Source organism: Myotis lucifugus, unplaced genomic scaffold (assembly GCF_000147115.1).
Source record: "Myotis lucifugus unplaced genomic scaffold, Myoluc2.0 scaffold_217, whole genome shotgun sequence".
NCBI lineage: Eukaryota > Metazoa > Chordata > Mammalia > Chiroptera > Vespertilionidae > Myotis > Myotis lucifugus.
Window position 1 is genome coordinate 191,049 of NW_005871265.1, and position 12,291 is coordinate 203,339.

A 12,291-nucleotide genomic window follows, 5' to 3' on the forward strand; every position below is an offset into this window, starting at 1 on the left:
ACAACTGAGGTAAATATAGATGATGAACAGACAGGAGAACTTTTCTTATTAGCAATCACATAGACTTAAGTGAACAGCAACTTGCTACTTTCTGCATCTCTAAATAACAAAATTTTCAAAATATTACCTAGTGCTGTATTGATATGGTTGTTAGTAGATATGTTGGTACATATATCTTTTTGTAAAAATTTTTTTTTTGTAAATCAGAACTTTATATGTTTATATACCTTTCTGGGTATCCTGGGGTTCCTAGACTTACATTTGAAGTTCTTAAGTTAGACTAGTGTGTGTGTGTATGTGTGTGTGTGTGTGTGTGAGATTCAGGTGACCAAGCTCCCTCCTCACTACCCCCCCGATCCCCCATGGAGGTCAATCAGACTGAAACAAGGGGGTGAGCTCTTCCAGGCCATCTGGCCGGCGTTTAATAAAGGCTGACTAAGCCTGTTATGCTTGGTGCCCAGGATGAAAGGCTGAATAAGATTCCGTGTTGATACCTAGATACTTAAAATTATCTCCTCTTATTACGAAATGAGTGGTTTAATAATGGCATGTGTAATACATCCTGGGAAAAACAAAGCATGAAAAATTGATATGCGTTAACTGAAGATTTTTAAATGGGGCCTTTGAAATACTTGAGAATTGAAAATAGGACCGTGGTCACTCACAGAGAAGACAGTTTCAGATCTTCACCTTCCCGCTTCAGATTTCACACTCTTTCCCTTTTCTCTCCCTGTAGAAGCTACATGCTGGGAGGATGGTTAATTAGTAAAACCTGAGTCATAGATTAGACCTCCACAAATAGCGCTCGGCTCCCTCTGCCCCAGTGCCTCTCATAGGGCTTTCACAGCTCCTCGGGATTAGAATTACAGAATTCATCATCCATGAGCTGTTTCAGCATCTGTCATGGGTTAAATTGTGTCTTCCCAAAAGATAAATTCAGGTCTTGGCACCTGTGAATGTTACCTTATTGAGACATAGGGTTTTTGCAGATGATCAGCCTAGATTTAGGGTGGGTCCTAAATCCAATTTTTGGTGTCCTTATTAAAGAAGAGGGCCTCTTTGGCCTTGGTCACAGAAGCAAAATGACGAAGGGAATGACGTCATTCAGAAAGCGCCACAACGAGATGCATACATTGTGCTGCCGCTGTGGCCCGAAAGCCTCCCACCTTCAGAAGTCCACCTGTGGCAAGTGTGGCTCCCCCACCAAGCTGGAGAGGAAGTGTGACTGGAGGCTGCCAAGGCTAATCGACAAAACACCACTGGGACTGGTTGGAAGGGGCAGCTGAAAATTGTGCACCACTGGTTCAGGCATGGGTTCCACGAAGGAGCAACACCGAAACCCAGGAGGGCAGTTGTTGCAGCATCCAGTTCATCTTAAGGATTTCAGCGATTATTCATGCAATGAATGTTCTGGTTTTAAAAATAAGAAAGAGGGAAATTTGAGACACAGAAACACAGAGAAAAAGACCGTGGGAAGAGGAGGCAGAGATTAGAGTGATGCAGCCACAAGCCAAGGAATGCCAGGGGCCACCAGATGTTGGAAGAAGGAGGAGGGACAGTGCCCAGTGCCTCTGAAGGGAGTATGGCCTTGCCAACATCTTGGTTTTTGACTTCTGGCCTCCGGAACTATGAGAGACGAGATTTCTGTTACTTAAGCCACTCAGTTTGTGGTAATTTTTATGGTGACTCTAGGAAACTAATATAGCATTCATCTGAAAATATTATTTGAGGAATGGGAGATAAGTGGTGAAAATATGGCACAAACAAAAAATACATATTCACACAGTTTGTATTTTGAGTAAAGACTTTAATTCTAAGAACACACCACTGTAGCAAGTGGGACACAAGATGTCACGCCTCCTGAGTGAACACCAGTGATTCCTGGAGCAAACCCAGGTGCTCTGGTCAGCACTAACTTACTAGGTGTGAGTGAGGTGTGAGTCATGTGACCAGAGCCCACACCGGCCACCAGTGTATCTGCTATCAGGCTAAATCGTTTTTACCTTGTACTTAAAAATGCTAATAAGTTAACAGGAATAAAAGCCTTAATGAGAATTGTGATCAGCTGTAAAGTCCTGTGGTGAGGCTATTCTGTTACCACTTGTGTTTAGATGTCTGTCCCATGTCACTCAAAGCGCTAACTGAAGGTAAAATAGGTAAGAGAAACAACCATGGGGCATGCAAGGAGGTGCCTGTCATTAGAGTGCTGTCACCAAGTGCTGGCCTCATGGTGAAGTTTCTTCTATGAGGAACCCCACACATTGATTCAGTGTTTCTTAACGACCCTCCAGGAATTTAGGTCAAATGATGGCTAGAAATTTGGGTTTGGCAGTGCCCATCATGTAGGGGATGGTGCCCTTCACATCAGATCTTCTCAGCTCACTTCTCATCATGGCCTTGCCTTCTCTTCAGTCCTGGCTCTCACCAGGGGTGGGGTGGTTCTGGGGCAAATGCTTTACCAGGGGCCAGGCTGCTCATGGCGTGCTGACCTCAGGCAGCAGATCGTGTTCTCAGGACCCCACTACGACAGAAGAGAGGCGTGAGTGATGAGCTGGCAGTAGGTAGCTGCCTGCCTCGAGTTCGAAGTGGCAGTGAAGGTATGTTGGTGGTCACTTGTAGAGTCACCACATTGCTGGGTAATCCCTTGTGTAGACTCTGAGGGGCTTCAGGTGGAATAGTGGGCATGGCTCCCACCTCCCCACCGCCAGGAAGGATTATAACTTAAAATCATCCAGCCGGTGAGAAACGTTGCGACATGAAGTAACTCTACAGCCACATGGTGCTTCAGTGGTAGATTGGACCAGGAGTCGGCCTCCTAAATGACAGGTTTCTGTTTCCTTTGTTAGGGCAAAACTCCCAAATAGTTGAGATACTGTCAATCAGCAAAACACCCATGTCATATTTCTCTCTGGAGTTTTTCAGAAGTGATGAATGGAAGCTTTCTTTGTTGTTGTTGTTTTGTTTTATTTTGTAATTGAGACTCTAGGTAGAGGTCTCTCTCTGCACATGAAGGTCCAGTAGGTGTGAGGCTGGTCACTGTCACTGGGGTGTCCCAAGGTCCAGGTTGCCCTCATTTACTGCTCTGCCACCAGCCCCAGGCCCAGCCACAGGAAAGAGGAAGGGGGTGGGACATGCCTGTCCCCATGGAGGGGTCGACATCAGAGCTGTGCCTGCAGTTCTCACGTTCTCATGGTTCATTCCTGATCATGGGACGTCACTGGATTGTTTGAATGTCTGTGGGAAGCGTGTGCCCAGTGAAACTGTGAGGTTTTTGTTACTCCCAAAGAGGAGAATGGTACTGGAGAGGGGTGACTACCATCTCTCCTGCAACGTGTCAGTGTTACATGTCTCTTCCTGCTTCATATTGATCACTAAAGAAGTGGGTTTGGCCTGGCTAGTGTGGCTCAGTTGGCTGGGCATTGTCTTGTGCACTGAAAGGTTGCTGGTTTGATTCCCAGTTGGGGCCCATGCCCTAGTTGCTGGCTAGATCCCCAGAAGGGGGCGTGCAGGAGGCAGCCAATTGATGTTTCACTCTCACATGGATGTTTCTCTCTCTCTCCCTCTCCCTTCCTCTCTAAAAATTACTAAAAACAATAAGTGAGTTATTACTTCATGGTGTATTAACTGTTGGGATTTAAAGTGTTTAGTGTATCAAGACCACAGTTTCTCTGGGCTTCTCTAAGGTGGCATTTTGTAATTCCACATGGTTGCATCTCTGGTCTGGTGCAGAAGGGAAGGCATGCTGAACACGGTGGCATAAACAGTATTTTAAGAGTCTGTCTCACCTGTGGGAAAGAGTCTGTTTTGAAGGACTGGAATACTTCCTTTATGTAATATTAACCCTGTGGCTCGGTAAAGTTGCCTGCGGCCAATTGCAGTATCGACTCACTGGAGGCCTCTAGAGTCTGCTAGAAGGGGACAGGCTTGGCCTGTGGAATCCGGTAACTTCACCTGCAGTTAATGTAGTGGCTAGATGTTCAGGGAAGTAACTATATTGCTGCTTACAATTTTTGATGATATGACTTAAACATCAGAATTTCACTACATTTTTTATTTCACCACCCTTTCAAACCTCTCCCTCTCCTCAGCTGCCATGGATTGTACTGCATTTACCACTAGCAAATATGAGAGAGATGGTCAGTTCTGACCCTTTCTTAACTATTGACATGAAAGCGACAGAGTTAACAGAAAAATCTCTCGGAGCTGTCGGAGCCCATGGAAATCTACATGGTGAAGTTCACATGGTACATCCAGTCATCCTAGTTAAGAAATGTCAGTGCTGAGTGGGCAAAGATGGGGAGATCTTTTAAGTAGGAAAAACCTGGCTGTATTGGTTGCTCTATGTAATTTAGTGACTTTTGACTTGTTAGCCAGTTAGAAAATGCAGTGGTGGGTCACCCGAGCAGAAGTGAAGTGTCTAGTCTAGCCTGTCTGATAGGGCCTGAGGAGGGGGGTGCCCAGGGCTTCCTCTGAGAAGGGGTGGAGATGCTGGGGCTGCCAGAAAAGGCCTGCCATGACCCAGGAAGGTGCCAGCAGGCAGTGTCTGTCCAGCAGTGAGATTCCAGGCTCTCGATCTGAGAGCAGGTAGGGAACTGGCCCTTGAACAAGAATGTTTCAAAAGAGACTCTATTTCTACAGGCAGATGCACTAGATGGCCTCAGGTTGCCTTCTGCTTTAAAAAGTGCATTTCATCGTTTAGCCCTGAAATCACAGCACTAAGAGTGATTGGCAATAATCTGCATTCCAGCCTGTAGGTTCTGGGCTGCTCCTTGGGAGTCTTGGGGAACCCTGTATTCACCCAGTTTGTCTGTAGAATAAGTTACGGAATTATAACTAGTTACAGCCCATTCTTTCATCCTGTCACAGCGTTTGGCACTTGTGGTTGAGCACAGACTTCTGGTTGAGCCCACACACTTGGGTGACCCCTCGTAGTTATCAGGGACGGTCCCATGATGTGCTGCTTCCTCCCAAACACTCCGTCTTGCCATTGGAGGGTAGCCGAGGCTTCGCCGCTGGGACCTCCAGAGCCTTGGGTCCTGCGGCACCTTCTGTGCCCCTGAAGCTCACAGACCTTGCGGTCCTCACAGAGGGTGTACCCTGGTTGCACCCTGATCCCCCAGAAATCGCTCATGAGACCAGGACGGCCTTCCCGCAATGCCAGGCTTCCTTTGGTCCGGGCCTGCCGGTCGGAGCAGCCTTTCTGCTGTCGTCAGCTGGCACTGCTCCTGCCGCCTGACCCCGGACGTGCTCACGGACGGCAGCTTCCTCGGATGGGGCTCCAGATCATGGGGCCATTGCTCAGTTTCCAGCACGTACAGTGCTCTGTTTCTGTGCAATTACAGTAAAAGCCACTCGTTTTATTAATTTACTTATTTATTACCATGATTTTGAACCCACAGGGACTCTGCCTCTCCCGCCCCCTCAAGCACAATGGTCAGCCCCCTCCAACCGCAGAGTCACGTCTCTGCCACCCTGTTATTTTTTCCTTTTCTTTGGCCTCAGGTTATGGTAAGAACAACAATTGTGAAATGGGTACTTGGTGATTCTTCTGTAAATAAAGCCAGAATCGGTAGATGTTTGTCCCCAGGAGTCCGAAAGCTATTTTGAATCCGTCCTGTAGCAAATAGCCAAAGACCTAATAAGCTCATCTCACACACCACTTGATATCTGAGAAATGCATTAGTTTCCAACACCTCCTAATCCATTGTGACAAGTCTTATCTAATCACAGGCAGCAGAGTTCCACCGTGGAATGAAATACCACAGGAGCAGGTCAGGAATTTCTGGGCTCTCATTTGGATGTGGCTATCGCTTGGCTGGCAGATATGCCAGCCTCAGCCACAGGGGTCTCTCAAGGTAAGAACCAAATGGCCTGGCATCGTTTGCAAAGCTTTCGCAATACTGAAGTGTCACCCGTATCACAGAGAATGAATAGTTGGTGAGGGCAGGGTGTCAGGATAACAACTGGCCAGCCCTGCAGTGAGTGGTAAATAAGAACTTACTTCTTAGCAAGGAAATATGGCTAACCCGTCCTCTCCCTCTCAGCGAGAACTTACCAATTTAAAAGAAGAGCAACAAAAATCTTAAAAGATTTAACTGAAGAGATTAAGCGAGGTGCCCCGGGCTACACGACTAGGGAATGGAAGAAATTAAGTGGCCAGCTGTTGCCCCTAGAATGCTCTTCCCCACCCACACACTTATCAACATTTCCCTTTTCGTCAGTGTTTACATTTCTCATATTTCTCCCCTCTTTTCCTATTATTTCCCTTTTGGAGTATGTAGTCAGCTATTTGATACCTAAGCATGAGGAAAATACAGTGTGGTCGTCCGTCTGTGTTGAGAAATAACTTCTGTGTCTTTTAAAGAAAAAAAAAAAAGAAAAGAAACAAGTGGGCAGACACCTTAACCATGAGAATGCTGATTTGCTGCGACAGTGACTGGTCTTTGGACCACCTCTAAGCATTGGTAGGATTTCCTTTCTCCCCTCTCCTTCATGTCTGCCTCCTTCTGGGATAAAATCGTCCTCCCGCTCTGTAAGTTGGAATTAAAATTAGTAAGACTTGAAGTTTTAGTTAAGCAGCATTGTATGTAGACACCGAGGGTGCTCAGCAGACCCGAGGGTGCACTGTGGTGGGCAGGGAGCAGAGGCGGGGAGTGAGGGGGCCTGGGAAATGGGGCAGTGCCTTTCTGTGACGACAGAAGAGGGGTTGCAGGCCACAGAGACACTTGTGCATTGAGTCGCCCTGCCCGGCTGCCAGGGAGCTTAGACTCTGATCTGACCCGCCTCAGGGCAGTGCCACTCCTTCCTGTTGGTCTTCACAGGTGTCCCATGACAGGTGTGCTCACCTGGGAGCTGTTAACCACATTTGTGACTGGGTTTCCAGTATTTTAATCAGGTTCCCTGTTCATTTTGAAACAGGCTGTGTGGCAAGCGGACCACCGCTGAGTTGATCTGTGCAGGACGTGGCACAGACTGTGTGGGAGGATCGCATGGGGGGCCGTGTGGCAGCGTCACATAGAGACCCCCAGTGACATTTTTGCAGCTGAGCCTTGTTTCGCACCCAGCCCCACCACCGGAAGGTGTCAGCGTTGTGCTTTCCAACCTGGGATATTCACGAAGCCTTGTTGTGGGTCCTTGATCAGGGAGTGGAGTCACATGCGTGGACAGGAGAGGACTCTGGGAGGCTGACGTTGGGTGTCAGCTGGGTGAGGAATGCAGCATGTGACGGAGAACCGTCCTGCACCTGGAAATGGTGGCCGTGCCTTAGCTGTGATAGGCCGTTAATATCCAGTCTCCATCTGTGCAGCACCCCCAGCTCACAGTGTGTATCTACAACACCTGAATCTAGAATATGAACCACAGTGGGTTTTGATGTGAATAAAATTAAGGTCAACAGTGGATTTCTTATTTTTGTATGTGGTAAATTTGATGTGTAACATCAAATGTACAGTTCAATGATATTGAATACATTCACACTGTGTGCAACCATCTGTATCATTCATCCCCATATAACTTATTTAATCTTGTAAAACTGAAACTCAATACCCATTAAACAGTAAATCCTCATTCCCCACCCCTCAGCCCCTGGCAACCACCACTCTATTTTCTGTCTCTGATGTTTACTGCTCTGCATACCTTATACAAGTAGAATCATACAGTATTTGTCTTTTTGTGACTGACTAATTTCTCTCAGCGTAGTCACCTCAAGGTTCATCCATGTTGCAGCATGTGTCAGAATTTCCTTCCTTCCTAAGGTTGAATGATATTGCATTGCGTGTACACACCACATTCTGTTATCCATTCATCCATTGAGGGGCACTTAGATTACTTCCATGTATTTGCTACTGTGAATAATGCTGCTGTGAACATGGGTATACACAAATATCTCTTTGGGACCCTGCTCTCCGTTCTTTTGGGTATGTACCCACAAGTGGAATTGTTGGATCACATACGATGGATTTTTAAAAATATATTTTATTGAATTTTTACAGAGAGGAAGGGAGAGGGATAGAGAGTTAGAAACATCGATGAGAGAAAAACATCGATTAGTTGCCTCTTGTACACCCCCTACTGGGGATGTGCCCGCAATCAAGGTACATGCCCTTGACTGTTCAGTCTGCAGGCCGACGCTCTATCCACTGAGCCAAACCGGTTTGGGGATACGATGGATTTTTATGTGGATAAATTCGAAGTATGCATGAGTTCCACTGTGTTCTTATTTAATCATGGCACTGTTAAGTAAAGGTGTAGATAGCTGGTATGTTAAGGTAAAGTAAGGTGTTGTAACAGAGAAGCTCTGTGATCGGCTGCTTAAAGAACAAAGGAGTTCTCTCTCACACAGGGCTGGTGACTCTGCTCCATGGTTATCCAGGGACCCAGGTTCCAAATCCCTGCTCTGCATGTCCTCAGGCCCCTCCTCCGTGCTATTGAAGGTGGGGGATTGGCACACCCATTGTCCTGAGGATTTGGACCAGAGTGGCACACAGCACTTACGCTCGCATCCCACTCACTGCAGGAGCACATTCCTGTGGCATCTTCTGCTTAACTCGCTTAGTGGGCGAGGAGTGTGGTGCAGCCAGAGCTCTGCAGGAGCAGCTCCGCAGCTGGCAGAGGGAGTGGAATGAGAAGAAAAAGATTGATTACGCTCTTACACTTCACCTTTTTCTTTTAAAGTGGACGTAATTTTCTTACCGACTTGCTACTGTGAACATGAGAGAACCTGTGGTTCCAGGCTGACCATTGTATTGAACTCATAACATTTCCTATTCCTCAGCCAACACTCATGCCGATTTCAGAAATGCCACCAGTTGGCACGCATTTCTCACTCTGGGTTAGCCTTGCCTTTTATACTGGTGTCTACATCTGTATTTACATCCTATAGTTGTTTGCTATTCTGTGGAAAGTTTGTCATAGAATTCTATCCTGTGGAAGTTACTGCCAACACACCCTTGCTGTGGATAGAAAGGAGAGGATAAATAAACACCAAGTCTTTTTATTCTTGTTTTTTGATTACTTGCCCCCAAAAGTCACACCAGAAGTGCAGAGATTGATTTGGGAGACAGGTGTGGGATGGATCCCACCTCAGATCAGTGACTCAAAAGGTGCCCCTGCAGAATGGAGAGGAAGAAGCACAAAACTTTGGAGAGTAAATGCCAATTTGCTTTTAGAGTGTAGACTTTGGTGTTTTGATGTGTCTTTTGGAAATTATCCATGTAGAAATAGTTAAAGCCATGAATGTAGGTGCATTATTGAAAGCAGAGAATTGAGAGAGGCCTGGCCAGTGTGACTCAGTGGTTGAGCATTGACCTATGAACCAGGAGGCCATGGTTCAATTCCTGATCAGGGCACATGACCAGGTTGCAGGCTTGATCCCCAGTGTGGGGTGTGTAGGAGGCAGCCGGTCAATGATTCTCTCTCATCATTGATGTTTCTATCTCTCTTTCCCTCTCCCTTGCTCTCTGAAATCAATAAAGATATTCTTTAAAAAAAAAGAGAGAGAGAGAATGTGCTTTTATTGTGAAATCCATTATATTTGGCAAACTTTGGGGGAAAACAATTTTATCTCTAAAAATGTCCTAATATTAATTTTATTAAACTTAATTTTGAATTAAGAAATGGCTTTTTAGTTTCTCAGTGAGTGGAACTGGGTATATGAATGAAGAATAATGCACATTTTAACATAGGTGTCACATGTTGGTCCTGAGCTGTAGATGGGCAGGTGCAATGATATGAAACGCGTTTCACAGTGGTATAAATGTAAACATCTGGATTACGCATTTAGCATTGAAGCGTGGCACAGCACCTCCACCTCTCCAACCAACTTTCTAAGTAGAAACTGAACTGCTTTGGGTTGATGGCGACCACTGGGGGCTATTTGCACAGTGCACCTTCCTTGAAAGGAGTATACCTTATTCTATATTCTCCTGAATTTTCTTTATGTTTGACAGGTCACACCCCAGTTCATTCCTATTTCGGGTAAACTCCTTCTCTCACAGGCTTCCATAAGCTCTGTAGTCCCCTCTCTGTCATTTGTCTTTCACTCAATCTGTAAGTTAAAAAAATGCAAGATGACTGGTGTCAGCAATTAAGGAAATTCAGAGCTCCAGATGTTACAGAGAAACGAGGTGTGGAGCAGGGGCATTCTCCTTTGGCCACAGTGACTGGGCAGCGGCTCACCCGGACCTTCTTGAAAGTGCAGGTTCCTGGGCCCAGCCCTGCTGAATCAGAATCGGGGTCCATCCAGCCTGAGTTCGAGAACCACTGATCTGCACAAGTCGCGTCAACCCTTGAGTCTGGATTCCTGGGATAAATACTTGACATCAGATGGTTGTGAGAATTAAATATGTGAGTCGCCTAGTTTATAACAGGTGCTAAGGGGTCATTCCATTTTCCTGTTTTTCCTTTTTCAACTTCTGAAGCCCTTTTAAGGCCTCTTCTCCTACTTCTACTTACCTCTCCTAGGTAGGCAAGCAAGATGTCCATTTTCCTGTACAGGTGGAGAAACATCGGAAGGCCTGTGGGGCGGCCACATCCCCTTCACATGTCCTGTCTCGTTCTGTCAACTCATCTTCTTGTAGTTGGAAAGACCGCCCACAAGCTCTGGTGCTGAGTGGGAAACAACGTGGAGCATTGCCGTTTTCTTCAGTAATTGGTATCTCACCCGCACTGTTTCCACTGTGGTTCATCAGAACCCATTTACTTATTTTTATTGATTTCAGAGAGAGAGAGAGAGAAATTGGTTCAATGTTCCACTTATCAATGCATTCATTGGCTGTCTCTTGTATGTGCCCTGACCAGGTATCCAACCCACAGCCTTGGTGTATCGGGACGACAGTCCAACCGATTACCTGGCCAGTTCTAGAGCCACTTATTTTTGATCTATTATAGGCTGCACCAGCTTTTGTAGTCCCCGGGGAATTCTGTCTACATTTCCATCAAAAACTGCATCTGAACAGCTGCGTGTGACTTGGAGATGGCTTGTCTCAAACTCTTTTTCTGTTTGAGATTTTAGGAGCTTTAGAAATTGAAAATATAAAATAAATATGTGATGTCTTAATATCTATTTTAAATTTGATATAAAATGATCTTTCATTGGAGATATTATGCTTTGGTTTTAAGGATCATGGTTCATTAAGAATGGTTTTATGTATTGTAGACTATCATCTTTCATGAGGATGTTTTGTTTATGACATCAAATCACAGGTTTGTGAAATATTTTTAATATGTTAGTGCCAAGTGATCTTATTCACAATATCCCAGATTTATTCTTGTGCTTCTGAAATGTGATGGTCTTAAGTTTTCTTTGTGGACGATCTGGATTGCTTTAAACTAATCTGCAAGTCCACCTTCTTATTATTTAAAAATTATTTTATATTGAGATAAATTGACATATATTAGTTTCAGGTGTACAGTATAATTCAATGTATGTTATGTTGCAAAATGGTCACCACAATCAGTCTCGTTAACACCTTTCGCTGTCCATAGTTACTTTTTTTTTCTTGTGATGAGAACTTTAAAGATGTACTCTCTAGGCATTTTTCAAATATACAGCACAGTATTAACTAGAGTCACAAGGCTGCACCTTAAATTCCAGGACTTACTTATTTTATAACTGGAAATTTGTACCTTTTAACCCCCTTCACCCATGTAACCCATCCCCATGCCTCTGGCAACCACCAGTTTCACCAATTTGTTCTGTTTCTGAATTTGGATTTTCTTTTTTTTTTTAGATCCTACACATAAGTTAGATCATCTGGTACTTGTATTTCTCTGTCTGACTTATTTCACTTAGCATAACGCCCTCAAGGTCTGTTTCTATTGTTGCAAATAGCAGGATTTTCTTCTTTTTGTGGCTGGATAATATTCCTGTGTGTGTGTGCGCGCGCTCGTGCTTATGTGTACATATACCTATATATCACATTTCACTTATCCATTTATCCATTGATGGACACTTAGTTTATTTCTGTCTTCGCTATTATAAATAATGCTACAGTGAACATGGGGTTTCAGATATCTCTTCAATATACCAGTTTTATTTCTTTCATATATAAACTCAGAAATGAAATTGCTGGATCCTATGATAGTTCTATTTTTTAACCTTCTTTGTTGAAAGTATTACATATATCCCCCTTCCTCCCCCATTGACCCCTTCTAGCTTATACCCACCCCCTACACCAGGCCTTCACCACTATTGTCTGTGTCCATTGGTTATACATGTATGCATACAAGTTCTTCGATTAATCCCTTCGTAACCAGCCACAGACGGAAAATAAATCCTGGGGTTCGAAAGCT

The 12,291-nt window shown here is 44.9% G+C and overlaps 1 pseudogene; it reads left to right on the forward strand.

Annotated features, from left to right (window-relative positions):
* The first annotated feature begins 1,082 nt into the window (after positions 1–1,082).
* On the forward strand, positions 1,083–1,378 carry LOC102435551 (annotated as a pseudogene).
* The last annotated feature ends 10,913 nt before the right edge of the window (positions 1,379–12,291 follow it).